Source organism: Hyperoodon ampullatus, assembly GCF_949752795.1.
Source record: "Hyperoodon ampullatus genome assembly, chromosome: 12".
NCBI classification, from domain to species: domain Eukaryota; kingdom Metazoa; phylum Chordata; class Mammalia; order Artiodactyla; family Ziphiidae; genus Hyperoodon; species Hyperoodon ampullatus.
The window spans coordinates 28,187,403-28,207,983 of NC_136925.1; positions in this window are offsets into that span (position 1 = coordinate 28,187,403).

Genomic DNA, 20,581 nt, shown 5'->3' on the forward strand with positions numbered 1-20,581 from the left:
ATAGGAGTGGTGCCACGGTTCTTCCTCTGGTGTTTTGCTGGGCTAGAGCAGTTATTGGCTAAAATTTATCTGTCTTGCTAGGCTTCCCTTTTCCTGGACCTTTGGCTAGAAATAATGAGCTTTTCTTGGGGCTATTTTTGTCTGTGTGTTGGTGTTTCGGGATTGCTGGTTCTCCAGAACCAAATCTGGAATATAGCAAGCACAGAGAAAATCCAGAGAACTCAGCACTATGTCATTACTCAATTACAAGATCCCTAGACTGTCTGCTGTCTTCTCTCCATTTTTTCTAGAGTCTGCCTAAATTTGCATTATATATTATGTCAAAGGACTTTAACTGTACTTAGTGGGAGGAATAGGGAAGAATATATCTATTCTAAGTTTCCAAAAGTGGAAATCTCTTTATGAGCTTTCTAAACTGATTTTTATATTGTGACATAGGATAATTTCCCCTCAAAATATCTTTTACTTGTCTTATTTTTATTGCAAAAGATCTGATTTTATAGTTGTTCTCATAAAAGTACCACATTTTACTGTATATTTCAACCATATCATTTCAGATGCTAGAAAACCATTATTAGGTGATTAGAATATTTTATAATCTATGTCTATTACAGAGTCCAATTGAGATTAATTAAATGATAAATTCAGATTTTTCTGATTCCAGGACTGCCTTATTATAAAAGATAATAAATTTATCTTCAGAAGACATCAAATTGATAGTTTTAAGGAGAATATAAACTAAAAGCTATAAATAATGGAACTAGAAAATTTGTTTTGTCTTTATTTTCAACTGTTTAAAAAAAAGAACAGTCATTTGGGTTATTGAGGAGTAGATTATATTCAAGAACCTACTAACAATATGTTTATATTGTTTATATAGCAATTTAACCTGGCTAATTTTTCATGAATCCCCCCTGATAATTGGTTTTATGCCATCTTGCTGGAGGTATACTATTTTTTTCAGCACTCCTGGGAATATCTGGAATATGCTTCAAGCACTCTTATGATAACACAACATTAAGAAATTTATCAACATACGGATTACATATTCTTATTAAAAATTAAATGTGTAGAGTGCATACAAGCATTGAGGATTCCTGGGTAACATTAGTCTGCAAAGTCAGCTCACATCATCTTTAATCACTGACATTTATTCCTTAAGGAAAAGGAGAGACTTGGTGGGCACTTGATTTTTGTCAACTCTCAGCTCTACCCAAAGTATATATGTGTGCAGAGTCTCAGAGACAGTTGGCAAGCCATCTTAGCTCTACCTCTGGTTCAACAATGGTTTCCCCTCTTTGATAGATCTTATCCTAATTTTCATTACTTGAGCTGTGATTGAAGCAGCCCACTGCAACCTTCACCTTTCTAGAAGCTGGTGATCACTCTTCAGTGGAGTCACACATACATGCTACCAAACTTTTCCAGGCCCTTGGCAGGGAAGGGCATGTATTTAACCTTATTGGATACTGCCATTGCCTTTCTTCTGGGATGACCAAAAAAACTACTTCTTATCCCATTATATCTTTTCCAAATCGTTAGTTCTTCAAAGACCTCTTTCTCCATTCTGTGCACAATATTTTTGCACCCATTTTTATCATTGTATTCAATGGTCAAAATATCAACAATATTTTGTATTATGTATTTTATACATGAATGAACAAAAAAATCTATAAAGCATGTAATGGTTGGCAGATTAAAAAAAGTGCTTAGTGAAGTTTAGATATAATTATAATTGTTCTAACTAATATTTTATGATAATACTCAGTAGAGTTGTTTTATATTAATTAAAGAAATAACTATAACTTATTAGCTATAAGGTAAAAGCATCATAATAAAATAGAGATTAAATAAAGTGAAAGGAAAAATGCATTTAAACACCAAGACTACATAATAAATTACATTTACAGGCAACAATATTTTAAGTGGAATATTTCTTATTTCTAAAATCTTTTTTATAATTATCTTCTTGCTCTCATTAATAAATATTTATGCATAATTATCAAACTATGTAAGTACAAGTACTAGAGGGGTTGGACTTTTATACGTCTTATTGCTCTCCGTCTCCTCCACTGCTTATTGAAAGGAGATCAAACCGTGGTTCCTTGAGCTCTCCAGGGCTGTGAAGATGTACAGATTTCACCTAACACAAATGGACTTTTCCCCAAAACCAGTGACCCACTAGCATGGGAGCTGAACTGTGTGTGTTCTTTTTGCCTAAGAAGATGTGGAAATAGTGTGACACCAGCCTTCTGCTGAGGGATAAGAAATCACCAAAAGTGAGTTAAAGAATCTTAATAAAAGGAACTGCTTACCTGGAACAAAACTGAAGTTTTGGGCTCCAGATATACTATAAAAACACCATTTTTCTTCTTTGTGATTAATGAAAGAAAGACAATATCAAAATAGAAGAACTTCACACAATAAGAAGTATCATTCATAAACATTCTAAGTCACAGTCACCTGCAAAAGAACACTGAATTGTTAAACACTGTAACACACTTGAATTACCAGAAAGTACTTTGCCCTGTGAGAACATGTAATATAATAGACAAGATGCCATAAGCTTTGCCTTAAACAACAATGGACTTCTATGTTTGTCTTGCCTGTGGTCAAGACATTGAAAATGCACTTGTTTACCTTCTTTATTCAACATGTTCATAAACATTCTCTGTCTAGTCATTTCTTGAAGTTTTAATTGAAACAAAATTATGACATAACAGTATCTAAAGAACAACCCCAAGCTAGGTTGAAAGTGTGAAAAAAGAGTGTTATAATGTTAGAATTATTCTAAGTCCATAATTATACTAAGTTTTTCATTGAATTCATTTCTTCTATCATCTCTTCCTTTGTCTGCCTTCTTCTCACAAGATTTCACACATAGCTTCATAATTTTGAGAGACACAACACAATCGAATCTGATTTCTTCTTTAGTTAACCAATAAGAAAGTGAACTGTGTCCTGTACTATGTTAAGTATTGAAGGTAAAACTTATAAAAGAAGTTAAGGTGCTAGAATCCTGTGAATCTGTTTCTGTTTTGTAAATTAATTCATTTGTATCATTTTTTAGATTCCACATATAAGTGATATCATATGATATTTGTCTTTCTCTGTCTGACTTATTTCACTTAGTATGATAATCTCTAGGTCCATCCGTGTTGCTGTAAGTGGCATTATTTAATTCTTTTTTATGGCTGAGTAATAAAACAAACTTATGGTTACCAAAGGGGAAAGGTGGGCAGGGAGGGATAAATTCGGAATTTGGGATTAACATATACACACTACTATATATAAAACAGATAATCAACAAGGACTTACTGTATAGCACAGGAAAGTCTACTCAGTATTCTGTAATAACCTACATGGGAAAAGAATTTGAAAAAGAATAGATATATGTATTCATATAACTGAATCACTTTTCTGTACACCTGAGACTAACACAACATTGTAAATCAACTATGCTCCAATATAAAATAAAAATTAAAAGAAAAAGAAAACAGCCTTACAACAAAAAAATAAATAAATAAATAAAAATAATGTCTCTGTCCTGAAAAAAAAAGAAAAGATGCTACAATCCTGATTTCTAGGAGCTTCCAAACTTACTAGGGTAAGCAAAACATACAGGAGTGTAAACACATACTAGATTTTGGGGTGCCCCATGAATCGTGTGTTTAATTGGAGTAAATCTTTGAGTGATGTATAAACCTATGGCACAGCTCCTGGGATGCTCCTTTGTGGTGCTACACAGTTGGCATCTTCATAATCCCCAAATTCACTCCATCCCTTTTCCAGGTTTGTCATCTGTGCTATCTCCCTTACCCCAGGCCCCCGTCACCTTCTGCTGAAGACTAAGAAGCACAAGGAAGAACAGCAGGTGATCCTCAAGGTCAGGACATTTTTTTGGAGAGTGGCCTATTGAAAACATGTCCTGCACCCATAGTGTGCCAGGCACTGTGTTAAGCCTGTTACTTACATATCTCATTTAACCCCTACCACCATCATATGAGATAGGGTGCTATTATTCCCTTTAATAGATGAGGGAACTGACTGTCACTGAGAAAATTTTCATAATTTGCTTCAGGTCATATGGCATATATCTGATATGGTCTGATAGCAAGTCCATGTTTAGTGGCTTCACAGAGAGAACCCTTCTCAGAAAGTGGGAAGAAAATGGAAACTAAGGGGCTGATAGAATATACTAGTATACTACAGGAGTGGGTATTAAGAAGATAAAGAGAAATGTCTAGGAATCTGCTTTGCAAATGTCTCAATATGCAAAAACCAGGAGTGTTTTAGGTTCCAATCTCCGACAGAAGTCATTTTATAAATAGAGGTTGTTTCCTCCAGGAAGTGGTAAGCACATCATCATAAGTGATTGAAATTTAAGTTTACAAATTGTGGGTTGCTGACCACTGGTATCTATTAATACAAACCAGAAAACGAAACCAAGAAACCAATCTTTCTTCTCGATAATTTTGTTTGCCTTTCCTTTCTACTTCCTTTTACCCAAAATGCTACTTCTTTGCTATGGATTGTGGCTAGCAAACCAATATAGATCTAATCTTAGGGTTCTGGGAACATTACTTCTAATTGAAAAATAATATTGCAGACTGAAATTGGTGCCTTGAGTTTAAACTGCTATAATGGCTTGGCAATGTTTGTGATTTCTAAATTGCATGGAAGTAGTATTGGTATTTGCATATTTTAGTGGCTTTATTGACCATATGGATCTTTGCAAATACTGGCTGCATAAACAATTTGGAGGTGGAGCACAGCTTTGGAAGTGCAGAAGGAGCTACACCTGTTTCAGAAAGAGATGATCCAAGCTGCTGCTGCAGATAAAACCCATCTGGCTGGTACAAGATAGAATAAAAAATCAGGGAGGAAGGGCACTTTTCTGAGTTCAAATTTTCTGAGGGAAACATTAAGGGATAAGTTTCAAATTGAGGACTTTAACTTTTCTGTGGGAACAGGAAACTATCTGCAGAAGGTTGTCTATTGTCACCTGTTGGAGAGCATTAGCACACTGCTGCTATATTTGGCATGATGGCATTTTCAAGTTATGATGTTACCTGAAACATACTGGAAAATCTTATTTTGCAGCCTAATTGAATAACAGAAAATTTCAAAGTGAAATTCAGAAGGCTTTTTTGTGTTATGCTTAAGATGAACTTCAAATAAACAGTGTACTTTCCTGAACTATTTAAAACAAAAACTACTAGAGGCAAAATAAAAGGGTATAAAGTTCCCAATTCATTGACCTAAGAAAGAGTTACAGTGGCAAGGATTGGAGAAGTTGTGGACAGGGCTTCTCTGATAATCTGTGATCACCTCCCCCAAAGGGGATTCTCACACTCTTGGCCGACTATGGGATTTTCTATTAATTCTCTGGGGTTAATAAAAGGTACATGAAAAAATCAGGGATATGGTGTTATTTAGGGGAAGTTCAAGGTTCTCATCTGCTCCCTGCTTTTACCATGCAGCCCCAACTTCATCCTTTGGGAGGAGGGTTTTAAATCTAAGCTTTTCAGGTTTAAGATATGATAATGGGCTACAGTTCAAAAGGAAGATATTTCAAAAGCATTGTAGGTCAGCGTGGTGTTTTTATTTATTATATTTTAACTGAGGTATAATTCACATATAACATTATATTAGTTTTAGGTGTGTAGCATAATAATTTGTTAGTTGTATATACTGCAAAATGATCACCACAATAACTCTAGTTCATATTCATCACCATACATACTTATAGAACTTTTTTTTCTTGTGTTAAGAACTTTTAAGATTTACTGTCTTAGGGACTTTCAAATATGCAACACAGTATTGTTAACTATAGTTGCCATGCTTTACATTACATCCCCATGACTTATTTACTTTATAACTGGAAGTTGGTACTTTTTGAACCCTATCAGCCATTGTGCCTACCCCTGACAACCACCAATCTGTTCTCTGTAACTGTGAGCTTGGTTTTCTCTTTATGTCTTTCTTCAAATGCTCTCTTCTCCCACATAGTTAAGGGAGAACTTTCAGAAGATACTTGAAAAAGGTCTAAGGCAGGGAACCATTGTCATTAGAGCAAACATTTTTTCTTCATGCTCTTTATCTGGACACATATGAGTTGGCCTTATTTAGAACTGGAGTTTGAAATTGGGTTTGGGATTTGGGGAGGGTGTAAATGGAACAGATCTTTTAGCCTGTTTTGGTTTTGTCCCATCTGGACTTGCCTAGTTTAGGAATCATCTTCATTGTCTCAGTCTAGCCGATTAGAACGTTACAGAGGATTCAAGCTAAAAGTCCATCCACTGTAAAATGGTGATTTTTCTTTTTCTGGACATACTTTTCTTTCAGGAACCATACAGAGAGGAATAGCAAATCCTGGGTTATTTTTAGGTCTTCATTCTAATGTCATTTTAAACCCACTTTAATATACTCTACCCGGATGTCCCTGGACTGAATTGCTGGCAATTGCTCCCTCTTTATAAGTTACACAGCTGAAATATTGGGTTTGTCTACCCTATCTGGTCTTATCCTATTTATCTCTAATTCAGTCCAAGTCCCAGTTTGTTATAATTAATCTGACAAAATAAAATAGGGCAGATTCTCAGGGCCTTCACTTCTAGGTATCTGTAATTTTTAAACAGTCCTGATTTAAGACTTGATTTGAGGACTTTTAAGCCAAGTGGTTATTTGATGATGTAAAGGAGACATGCTGTGTTAAACTACCCATATGACTCCAACTGACCTTATGAAAATATAATTGCTGCAGTATATATGCATGTCAAATATCCATTACCTCTGGCCCTTACAACATGGTTTGAAATTAGGGCCCCGTGAAGAACTAGGCTTCATTTACTTTTAGTCTCTAAATTGGATTTGGATTCTGTAGCAGGTCTGGATTTTCTCCTCTCTGCCTACAGTAGAGTTTTTACCTCCACACATATCTACAATTACCAGGAGAGCACTTTTTTGTCCAAGGGGCATTGACAATGTAAAACTCTTTCAAGATGACTTAATGTAGCCCATAAAGGTTTTGTTATCCAACCAATATTTACAATTGCAGAAACCAATTGCTTGCTTTATGGAGAGAACATTTCATGTATACATCATATTTTTTTCAGTGATTGCCAAAAAGATCAATTTGAGGTTTCGGTTGAATTAAAATATATATTTTTTATAGTGTCTAAAATAAATAATTACTCTATTATTACTGAAGAAATTTTAGTATTTACAGAGGGAAAAAATTAAGATGTTTTTATTTCCACTAACAATCTATATCAGTATACTTTAAAAGTGTGCTATTTTTTTTCAGAACCATATGTACTTTTAATGAATAAAAGTGTTAACTTCTAAAAGGTAAAAATATTTTTTATGATTATTAAGGTCAGTGTGATAGAATCAAAATAAATTGGATTTTAGAGTTGAAACTCAGCTCTACGACTCCCTAACTAAGGGAAATTTGGCAAATCACTTTACCTCTCGGAATTTTATTTCCCTCACCTGTAAAAAAGGATTAATGCTATAAATTTTAACTTATAGAGATGCTGGAACAATTACATTGGAACACCTACTGAAATAATAATAATAAACAGTAGTTTTATTCCTTTTTTTTTTTTTTTTTTTGCGGTACGCGGGCCTCTCACTGTTGTGGCCTCTCCCGTTGCGGAACACAGGCTCCGGATGCGCAGGCTCAGTGGCCATGGCTCACGGGCCCAGCCGCTCCGCGGCATGTGGGATCTTCCAGGACCGGGGCACGAACCGGGGTCCCTTGCATCTGCAGGCGGACTCTCAATCACTGTGCCACCAGGGAAGCCCATATTCCTTATTTTTTTATACAGTTCTATGTAATTTTATTTTATGTTCTTTATTTAATAATGTGAACACTTAATCACATCATTATGTTTAGGACCAACGATAATCTTAAGCTGTTGGTATCAAAGATGTTATTATTTTCTTCGTGTAATCTATAAATAAGAAAACTAAGACAGTATGTGTAATTGTTAAGAACATTGACCCTGAAGCTAGATTCCCTGACTTGGATTTCAGTCACCCCTCTGCTCCAACCCCACACACAGAAAAGTTATATGACTTTGGACAAGTTACTTAACTTCTACATGCTTTGGTTCCCTTTTCTATAAAATTGGGATGATTAAAGTACCTATTTCATAAAAATGTTGTATATAAAACTTTATATAGTTACTGATATAAAGTAAGACCAGTATAAATTATAATGACTAATCTTAGAAGATTGTTTATAACCATACAGCTAATAAGTAGGGATTTTTGCCCAGGATTTCTGATTTTGAGTTATATTTTCCCCCTGACTCCACACTGCCCTTGGAATTTCATGTAAATGTAAGTGTAGTAAGAATTTCATAGTACTGGTACATAATTACATAGAACATACAGTAGTTCTATTTTCCTTACCAAAGTGCATTGATGAGAAGCAAAGCAGTGCAGAGTCCAAACCAAAGGCCCCAGTGTGAGTTAAGATCATCAATTCTCATAAATTTATTGCCTCCAAAGTCACTGACATTGACTGAATGTTCAGGGCTTCTGTCTGAGTCATTTGTTAGACTGTTGCTGTGGACCCCAGATCACTGACTCCATAAATCTCCAGCTGGAATCCACTCTATCAGCATTCTAGGTCCCCAAGTGGCCCTTACCAAGTGTGAAAGCAAATGCAGTCAATAGTGAAATAAATACATTATTAATAGTGCATCTATTTGGCTGGGAATGAAGTCAAGAAAGACTGTCACAAGTGATAAATATAAAGTGTTCACTTTTTGAAGTTGCATTTCTAGTTTTGCCAAAAAGCCCGCAGAACAAAGAGCGAGATATGAAATTTCTAAACAAAGGCAATGAAATAATTTAAAATTTGATTAAAGTGTCAGATTTGTTTTCATTTGGAAAATATAGCCTTTGCTTATGAGGTAAAAGGAAAGTGTTTTCCCCACTTTTTGAAAATACTTTTAGCTATTCATTGTTCACTTAAAATCACATTTTCCAAGGACACCAGAGAAAATCTCTTCTTTAAAAGTTTTTAGAACATTGCTGATTCTTGCTGGATGTTTTTCAAACTCAGTCAAGGAATTACAAAGTAAAACCCTCCAATGTCAAATTCTTTGAATAACGGCAGGAAATTACTTGCCAGATCAAAAAAACTTTTATCTATCACCTAACCCAGGGAAAGCAGAAAGCTATGTCCCTGAAAACTACATTGAAACAGTCTAGAAGAAGAAAAAGACCACTCTCTTCCAGAGACCAGTTAGCACTTGAGGCCAAACCAAACTGTGTTTCATGAGCTTCACAAGATTCATAAGTGACCTAGATAGATGTATGTGAGAGTGAATGCACACCCATGTCTGAATTTTGCTGTGAGAGATGGATATATCATCAAAGAAAGTGTGCTTTAAGAATGGAAGTGTCTCATGACGGGAAAAAAATTATTACTGAGGAGAATTTAGGATTGTTTTATGAATCCCTGCAAAAATAAGCCAGCCAAAATGCATCTTAAAACTTCACTGAGGAAGGGTTTTTTTTCTATTTAATTATTTCCCAAATATGTTTTTCCTCGAAATGGAGGAGTTACAGAATGTATAGTTTTCTAAGGTGTAAGATTCATAGATTTGAAATAGACATTAGCAGTTTTTTCATCCCACCTTCTATAGCGTCTCTGCAAGGTAGTGAGTCAGCTTCTTCTTGAAACTACAAAAATAAGAGCTACCATTTCTAAGTGTTCATTGTGTGGTCATTGTGCTAAGTACTTCACAATTATCTCACTTAATCTTCATAATAACCCTATGAAGAAGACATTATCATCATTTTTTTAGACAACTGAGGTTTAGAACACTTACTAATTTGTTCAAGGTCAAAGAACTAATATGAACTCAGTTACTTTTGCTTTCAAAGAATGTGCTCTTAATACCCATGATTGAGTTTTACAGATGAACAGCTTTAGTTCTTAGAAAAGTTTTCCTTATACTGAGCAGAAATATGCATTCCTATAAATTTCAGAGTAAATTTAGTACTTCTTAACTGCCCTTTAAATAAGGTTATACAGCAATCAAATTGCTTTTTACTCTTTGTTTAAAGATAAATATTCCAGATACAATTCTAAACTCTGCTTTGAAGGAAAAACAAAAACAAAAAACAAAAACGACAGAGTCATGAGGAGATAGAGCAAATTAGAGCAAACTTAATGGAATCTCTCTTTCTATCTCATCAATCTACCATGTTATCTAGATTTTTCCAACACATGGGATTAAGAGATCTTCTCCAGAAGACTGCTGTGAAATCAGAAGCTACTTAGGGTCAGTAAAATAATTGTACATCATCATGGATTAGTTTATCCATTAATTGTTTCCCTATGGAGAAGAGAACAAGGAAGGGTGATATAGTATAGGTATGTTCTGATGTATCTACACAGAAATAGGTACTGGAAACAGGATACCCTCAGGTGTAGATTAAGTATAGAGCATGCAATTGCTCAATGGCTCCCTCAAGCAACCTCTCATCAAAATATACTTTCCTTCTAGGAGCCATAATAACATAAATTCTCCTATCAGTACTTTATTTCTGTGGGTTTAACACTCTCTCACCAGGATTTTCTACTGAAATATAAATATCCTTAAAACTCAGTGTGGATTAATTTGACAGATTCCATTTTTTCCTAACAGGAGGCACTGAGATGGAAAGAAAGGAACAGACTAGATCAGTGGTTCTTCAACTTTAGCATGTATCAAAATCATCTGGAGAGTGTGCCACACTCCCAGAGTTCCGGGCTCAGAAGGACTTGAGTGGGGTCTAAAAACACGCATTTCTAATAAGTTCCCAGGTGATGCTGACAGTGCTGTTCTCAGGTTACACACTGAGAACCACTGGATTAGGAAGTGGTGTAGAAAGGGAAATGGGGGAGGGCTAAAGGAGAGTGTTCCACAGCCTAACTTAGCATATAGATCATTAGTGTTAGAAAATTCACAGTGCTCATTTATAAGCCTATCTCCAATAAGAAAAATGAGGCATACCAACTCAAATCAATGTACATCATTGTTGAATATTGGTGAAATAGGATTTGAGTCTTTGGACTTTCAGCTTTGCATTTTAGTCATGAAGAGAGCCTTTCAAAGTTAAGGCTCATTAAAAAACCTCTGAGGAGGTTGTGAAAAGTACAGATTCCTAGATCCCATTCTAGAATCAGGGCCCAGAGATTCTGCATTTGAACAAATTCTTCTGGTTACTCAAATTCAGGAGGTCTGAAGACAACATTCTAAGAAGCAAAGCAAACACATCAGGTTCTAGGGACAGCTCACAGGGGAGGAGTGGAGACCTATGTGAGCATGAGAGCAAGCTGTGATGCCTGAGGGAAGCTGAGGTAGGCTGGGGAAAAATAGCATGCACATTTGCTACCCAACAATTTGGTGCAAAATAGATGCTCATTGTGGAAACAAGACACCAACTCACTATACTTGTCAAAACACTACACCCCTTCCCCTTGTATAAAAGAATCCTAACTCTACAGAGAATGTGAACACAGAGCAGCCATGTCTAATCCTCACCTGGCAGAAACCGACTCTACTATGATAAAGTTTCCCTCTAATGACTCAACATGAAAAATAATTTCCAAGGTACATAAGCATTTTGAGTGTCATCCCATAGGGGCTTATAACCTTTGCTCCTATAGGCAAATGGGGAATCCAACAGGAGAGGAAAGAGACAAAATTAAGTTTGCTTAGATTTAGCTTTAATTTTTTACTTTCCCCAAATATGCAATTGTATTCTTATTCCTAATTAAGAAACAATATCCTGCTAATTTGTCATCTTTCTTTACTCTGTTTAGCTGTTCTTATGTATGGAAACTTAATAATGAAAACAACTCTCACCATCAAAGTAGCATATCATGAAATTCTCTTGCTTATTCCATTATTTTTCTAAAAATGTCATTAAAATAAAGTCACTTTTAAAGAAAATAAGGAAATAATGAAAATTCCATCAAAATTTTTTGCTGAGTACCTTTGGACTTTTAAGGGCATGAAAATGAAAAACATATTTTTTTTAGCACTGAAAGTAGACTCTGAAACCCTATCATAAGTCATCTTATTACATATAGCACACATTAGATTAGAGTAAAGGTCAAATCAATTCCTATATGAATACATATTCCACTCTAACTCCAGAAAAAATGATGTATCTGCAAATCATTTTCTGTGAGCTTTCTATTATAAGAAAATAAGTCCTGAAGTATAAGAATTACTTCTCCAAACTCTCTGTAGGATCTTTCAATGAATAAAGCCAAAAGATCTTTCACAGCTTTTAAGGCATCCCATGATTACCCTCATTTTTCCCCATTTCAATTTTATCTTACATAACCCCCTCTCCCCACCCCTCCTGCCTTTGCCCCCTGCTCTTCTACACATATAGCCTTACGATTCCTAACCACACTTAGATTTACCTTGAGACTAATGAACTTGATGTGCCAGGGCCCCTTACATGCACAAGCCTCTTGAATGCCAGAAGTTGCTGGGAGCTGTAGAGAGTTCAAGAGAGGACCTGGAAGTTAGGTTGCAATCAGGAGGCATTTTTTTTGCAAGCATTTCTGATAAATCACCTAAAAGGAAAAAGTCATGAATCTATAAGCTTCCAGTAATTTGGTGGGATTTTACCTTTTATTTTTAATAAATATTCATTTTTGCAACTAATTTTTATTCTCAAATGTGTATTCTTTTTCTTAAAGATGGCCATAAATTCTGTAAGTTTCATGCCCACAATACCTGGATCTGCCCTATTCCCAATACATACTGCCTTTATTTACATTCATTTCTTTGAAAAAGCTGTTTCTAGAATACCCTTCCATTCTCCCCATATATACCCCATTTCCCATATGTCTGTATATTAAAATAATATCCATCCTTTAATTTTTAGTTCAAATGCTACAGCCTCATGACCTATTAAATCTCCAGTCAGTATAAATCTCATCTGTACACTTATATTTCACCTCTCTTTTATCATAAATACCACTATGTCTTAAATCAAATGCCATTAGTTATACATCTTTAATAAGACAAAACCATATCTTTATTGTCTTTTGCTTCTTTGATACCTATGCAACAACCAAAGGGAGACGGAAAGTCAGGGTTGGGTGTGGCAAATTTACAATGAGGATAGCAGTCATCATATGTATAGTATTTACTAAGCATGGATACTGTGTCGTAACTGGATACATAGTATGTAATTTAATGATCAGAATAGCTCTACAAAGCTATTGCTCTACAGCAGGAAAAAGAGGCTCACAGGTAGATTATTTGCCTAGGGTCATTGTTATGAACTGGACTGTGTCACCTCCAAACTCATATGTTGACTGTATTTGGAGATAGGGCTTTTAAGGAGACAACGAACAATGAGGTCATAGGGTAGGGGTCTAATCTAATAGGACCAGTGTCCTTATGAGAAGAAGACACCAGAGATATGCATCTGTGTAAAATGCCATGTGAAGACAGCAAGTCAAAAGAAAGGGCTCAGGAGAAACCAGCCCTGCTAAGAACTTTGATCTTGCTCTTCCAGCCTCTAAAACTGTGAGAAATAAATTTCTGTAGTTTAAGCCATCAAGTTTATGCTATTTTGTTATGGCAACACTAGTAGACTAACACAGTCACACAGCTAACTAACATTGGAAACACTGGAGTTAAATTGAACTGAGGTCTATTTGATCTTCCTGCTCCATGGTCATGCTGAAGAAATGGCTCAACTCTCTGCATAGTGATAACTCATGCTCAGTTTATAAAATATTCAAAATGTCTGTCATTCAAAAAGACAAGAGTTTCCTTTCTTGCTACTCTAAAGATAGCAATAGAGTAAAAATCTAAATAATTTTATATTAACAAGAAGTCTTTGAAATAGGGTTTTATATTTATGTCTAATGCCTGAGTCTTAGATTTATTTCTTTAATAATTAAAATGGCAACACAGGGGAACACAATTAAGAATGGCTGAATAGATACAGAATCGAGAAGAGAATATATGGTGGGTTTGATTTTCATTTCCTTTTCTATGTAAAAAAAATTCAATATACCATACACACTAGAATAATGAACATATTTTGTAAGTAACTGAATTACCTTGACTCCCATTTATTAGAAGAATTTTTCTTAGAAATGAATTTTTGCCATTTTGGTACATTATAAATTTTCAGAAAGCTCTATCAGGGTCAGGTTTCTACTTACAAAGCATATTGTAGACACAGAGGATATAAAACTGTGGTCAAATATATTCTGAAACTGGGAATTAGAAAACAAAGACTACTGAAAAAATAAGATCCACAAATTTTTTTTCCAGACAGAATAATATATCAGTGCAAGTTTTAGTTCGTATGATCCAACTAAATTATTAAATTTATGGAAATTTGGGGACAAATAATTATTAGATGTTATTTAATTTATTAAAACAGAAAAGAAAAAGCAGTTCACCCATTTCTCCCACCCCCAACCCCACCACTTCTGGGGCAACCGCTAATCTCTCCTCTGTATCTATGACTTTTTTTCCCTTTCAGATTCCACATATAAGAGAAATAATACAGCATTTCTCTTTCTCTGTCTGATTCATTTCACTTAGCAAAATTGCCCTTGAAGTCCATCCATGTTGTCTCAAGTGGTGAGATTTTATTCTTTCTATGGCTGAATAATATTCTATTCTATATATATATATATATATATATATATATATATATATATATATACCACAAGTTATCTATTCATCCATTGTTTCCGTATCTTGGATATTGTAAATAATGCTGCAATTATTATGAGGGTCCATATATATTTTCAAGTTAGTGTTTTCATTTTCTTCAGGTAAATACCCAAAGGTGGAATTGCTGGATCATATGTTAGTTCTATTTTTAATTTTTTGCAGAACCTCCATACCGTTTTCCATAGTGGCTGCACCAATTTATATTTACAATGTTCCTACCAACAGTGCACAATGGTTCCCTTTTTTCCACATCTTCGCCAGCACTTGTTATTTCTTGTCTTGTTGATAATAGTCTTTCTGACAAATGTGAGGTGATATTGCATTGTAGTTTTGATTTGCATTTCCCTGATGATTAATGATGTTGAGCATATTTTCATGTACCTGTTGGCCATCTGTGATTCTTCCTTGGAAAAATATCCCTTCAGATCTTCTGACCACTTTTAATCAGTTTTTTTTTTTTTTTTTTTTTTTTTTTGCTTTTGAGTTATATGAGTTCCTTATATATTTGGATATTGACCCATGATTTGCAAGTATTTCCTCCCATTCAGTAGGCTGCCTTTTCATTTTGTTGATGGCTTCCTTTGCTGTGCAGAAACCTTTTAGTTTGATGCAATCTTATTTGTTTATTTTTGCCTTTGGTGTCAGACTCAAAAAATCATCACCAAGACCTATGTCAAGGATAAATAAACTTGTAAATTAATTAAATTCCTTGAGTGTAAATTTTCCTTTTTTTAGGCTATAATTAGACTAAAAGTGTATTTACCTTGTTTTTCTGATTTCCAGGACTTAATAAATCAACCAGATGAGACTGACTTAAAGCCTTTGATATAAGAAATATTTGTAAAATTCATTGGAAAGCCATGTCACTGGTTAACTCATGCTAAGCTAGGACAGCTGGATTCAACTTCTACTCAGTCACCATCTTGTTCTGTGCCTTTAGGTGACTCACCTATCTTATTTATGCTCATTTTACTCACCTATAAAATATAAATAAGAGGATTGGACTTGATTATATGTCCCCATACAGTTTTATAATTTTATGGTTATAAAGAAAATATTTAATATTTTGTTTTCTAATTCTACACTCTCTTCCTTGCTGAGGTGTCCCTGAAAATCATGTTTGAAATGTATGAATCACAGGACTGGAGTAGCCTAGATCTCTCTGTAGTCTGATAGAGAAATAAAGTTTTACTGTGCTAGTTCACTGAGGTTTCAGGACATATTTGTTAACACAGCAGAGCTGAGACTATTCTGACAAATAAAAATGTACTCCCTGGTATGGCCTAAATTGTGCCCCTCCCCCCCCAATTTATATGTTGAAGTCCCAACCGCCAATGTAACTGTATTTGGAGACAGAGCTTTTAGGACCTAATAAAGGTTAAATGAGGTCATAGGAATAAGGTCCTGATTCATTAGAATTGATGGCTTTTTAAGAAGAGGAAGAGATTTCTCTCTCTCTCTCTCTCTCTCTCTCTCTGTCTCACACACACACATACACACACACAGAGAGAGAGAGAGAGACACATACAGCAGGTACCAAAGAAAGCCCTCGTGAGATACAGCATGAAAGTAGCCATCTACAAGCCAGTAGGAGAGCTCTCACCAGAATCCAGCAACCTTAGGGGAGCATTTCAGTACACTCTAAAAATGGGCTTAGAGGATTCAAGCTTAATTCTGGTTCAGTCACATGGATTCCCTATTTAGATTGACACGGTCCTTGACCATAAGGATAATAACCACTTGTCCAAGTATACTTCTTGTTGAGTCTCCCCTACAGTGGTTCATGCAGACTGAAGTAAGAAAATAATGGTTTCTGTAAGCTTTAGAAAAGTGTCTTTATCCCTCTTGCACCTGATCCTCCCAGTCAATAGATGAAAGTAGGGGATGCTTACAAGAAAGGGGAAGTTATGTACACTAGAGTGGGACATGGGACAAACTTATTTTGTGGTAGTGGAGGGGCAAAAATGACACTGGCACCTGTGAAGGGAGGAAAGAACGTTATTAACTTTTCATCTTTCAGAATTGCTTTCTGGAGCTATTCACACAAATGAATGCCTGGCATGGTTCTCCCAAACTATTGCAAACACCTTAAATTAAACTGACTACTGGGTCTGCCAATCCCTGCCACATAGCTCTGACCAAAATTTGATTGTCACAACTCTTAGACTTTCTGAGAAATGTATCACAAAGAGCAGAGGATAACCTTAGTACTGCAACTCCCATGCAAAACATGTGAATATTTTCTCCAGCCCACATTTCTATAACTGTTGCTCAGTCATTCCATGGCACAGCCCAACATAAGCTGGCTGGTGACATGGACATCCTCAAGTGGTTCCTTCAACAACAAAGCCTAGACATATCTATTTGAACTGAATTGGGAACCCTAAGGCTTACCAGCCAGCCAAGAAATCACATTGGAGGCATTGTCACACTGCACCCCTTGACTGATGTAGGTCCCACTTGTGACAAACCCTAAATGACAAATTGAACAAATTTGGTCCCACTTCATCAGTCAGAATAATTAGAGTGGCTGCCAATGCAGTGTACTCATGGGAAATTTCACAAGTCAAGAGACATAGAAACAAAGGGTGGATAGTTGTTGGGATCATTTCATAGTTTGTTTTGTAGCTATAGCTACTTTCTTGTTTCATTGAAGAGAAAGATTGTCTCCTTTTTCCAGGCAGTAGGCTTCATGGAAACAGAAGACTAAAATTGTTCTTATGTAATCATGTTTAATCAGAAGTTGCCTGAGAGTTTTAGAAGGAAGCTTTCATTACTTTTGGGAGGTTGAAAAACTGAATAATTTTTGAAGTCATATAGACAGTCAGAGCTAAAAATCAGTATCTTTAGAAAGGCTCTTAAAATAATATCATTATCCACTGGAAAAAATGACTACTCTGCCAGTTTTTTTAAGGGTTGGGAGGAGATGATTTCAATTACTGTGTTGTCCTGCCCTTGTCAAACTTTTCTAGAATGGTAGAGCCAAGAAATAACCTTAAAGTAAGAGAAGATGTAGTAGAAATTCTCTGTGCTAAGAGTCTCTACCAATAAAAATATGTGAAAATTTTTTCTACTGTTGGTTTCATCTGGTTTGCTCACTACATAATTTATACTCTAGACCTAATTGTTTTCTTCTCTCAAAGAGTAATGTCCAATGAGTCCTAAAGGACAATTTGGACAATATTCTGTAAGTGCTGAAGGTTCACTGATAGCATCTATTCCTGATTTAAGTACTTCTCATGTGTACTGTGCTCTTTAGGTATAGAATTCTGTGATCAAAATATAAAAATGTACCCAAAGTTATTTTCATGGTGTGGACACAGGGGAGAGATAATAATGCCCTGATACATCCTTGCTATATTAAGCACTGTTTCACACAAGCAGTTATTATAGATTTCATTCATTTTTCTAATTAAAAGGAAAGAAAGCCAAGGTGGAAAAACTTGGAGATAAACAAAAAACAATTACATAGTTTCATATGATCAATTGTATTAGCAATAAAAACAACTATTAATTTTCTGCCGACACACCAATCTTCTGTCAATGTGCATTGTCTGTTTACACCTTGGCAGATGGTGCCTCAGGCAGTAAACACGGAGAAAGCATATTTATTTATTTATTTACTTTTTTGCGGTACACAGGCCTCTCACTGTTGTGGCCTCTCCCGCTGCGGAGCACAGGCTCCGGACGCGCAGTCTCAGCGGTCATGGCTCACGGGCCTAGCCGCTTCGTGGCATGTGGGATCTTCCCAGACTGGGGCACGAACCTGTGTCCCCTGAATCGCAGGTGGACTCTCAACCACTGCACCACCAGGGAAGCCCAGAAAACATATTTATAAAGGAGTTTGCAAAACAAAACAAAGCAAAACAAAAATATATCAAGAAATTTATGCTTTTTTGCAATGGAGTTATGGCTCTTGGCACTAAATATCAAGGGAAGCTCTGGTTAGAATCAGAACTTGAAGTTAAATGAGCATTGAAAGTCCAATCTATGATTAACCAATTAACCCATATAAATAAAAGTCATCTCTGTAGGCTTCTGATTGATATTTCACCTATTAGACTAAGGCATAAATTCCTATCCCCTACAGTAACCTTTAATTTTAAAAAATCAAGAGTGTTAATAAGACATAAGTTTAATCCTGCCATTTCACCCCACAACAGCAGTGGGACCTGACATGAGCCAGTGTAACTCTGAGTGAGGAGAAAATATTCTGAGTATAGAGAATGGGGCAAAATGACTTTACTGTGGCCCGCAGGTCACTTTTCAAGCACTCCTGAGTCTGCCTTGAATGGACATCCAGAACTTTCTTCGTCCCTTGGTTTCCCTTCCTTCCTTTCTCCTCTTTCATTTCTGTATCCTGCTTCTGTGTGGCCTCTCTCTTTTATCCATGGTCAAAAGTCCTCTTTTGCCTGGATCTTCACATTCTTCAGAATGGAGCACTCACAAGAGAAGTCTCTCTTACCTATGGGGAGTCTCCTTCTTAGCATTATTTTAAAGGGCCCCTTCCCCTGGGATGTGGGGTGTGGGCTGAAAGGGAATGGGGGAATGAAGGGATTCAAGAAGAGATAGAGTTCCATGGTGGGGATGGAGTTTGACAGACACGTCCAACCTGCCCCATAAGTGTTGAGTTGCCATTCCCTTGAACTCTTCTCTATGGTATCCCTCAGTGAAATTAAAGTTTAGAAAGTAGGAGCTACATAGATATAGAGAATTAACTAGAATCAACAGTTACTAGTGGGGAAAGGGAAGGGGGAGGGGATTAAAGGGGGAGGGGATTAAGAGGTACAAAAGATTAGGTTTAAAACAAGCTACAAGGGTTAGGGTTAGGGTTTGGGATTGACATGTGCACACTGCTATGTTTAAAATGGATAACCAACAGGGACCTACTATATCTCACAGGGAACTCTTCTCAATATTCTGTAACAACCTAATTGGGAAAAGAATTTTTAAAAGAATAGATAAATGTATATGTATAATTGAATCACTTTGTTGTACATCTGAAACTGGCACAGCATTGTTAATCAACTATACTCCAATAATATAAAATAAAAAACTAAAAATAAATTTAAAAATTAAAAATAAATAAAACAAGCTACAAGGATGTATTGTACAAAACAGGGAATGTAGCCAATATTTTAAAAGAACTATATATGGAATATAACCTTTAAAAAGTGTGAATCACTATGTTGTACACCTAAAACATATAATATTGTACATCAACTATACCTCAATGCAAAAAAAAAAAGAAAAGAAAAGCTAAAAGTCAAAGGAACTGAAAGAGCCAAGATCCCAGGTTTTTGAGATCCTCTACAGTGATTCAGAACAGATTTTGATTTTATGGGAAGCTGAAAAATTCCATAGCCAAAACATGATTTAAAAAAAAAACCTTCTTGGGACTTCCCTGGTGGCACAATGGTTAAGAATCCACCTGCCAATGCAGGGGACACGGGTTCAAGCCCTGGTCTGGGAAGATCCCACATGCCGCGGAGCAACTAAGCCCGTGCACCACAACCACTGAGCCTGTGCTCTAGAGCCCGTGAGCCACAACTACTGAGCCCAGGCGCCACAACTACTGAAGCCCACGCACCACAACTACTGAAGCCCGCATGCCTAGAGCCCATGCTCCACAACAAGAGAAGTCACCGCAATGAGAAACCCGCACTCCGCAATGAAGAGTAGCCCCTGCTCTCAGCAACTAGAGAAACCCATGCACAGCAATGAAGACCCAATGCAGCCAAAAATAAATAAATAAATTTATAAAAAATAATAATCACGTCTAATGACTTCTTTAAATAGAGAACTCATTCACAGGGTTCAAGATTCAAAAGGTAAGAAACAAT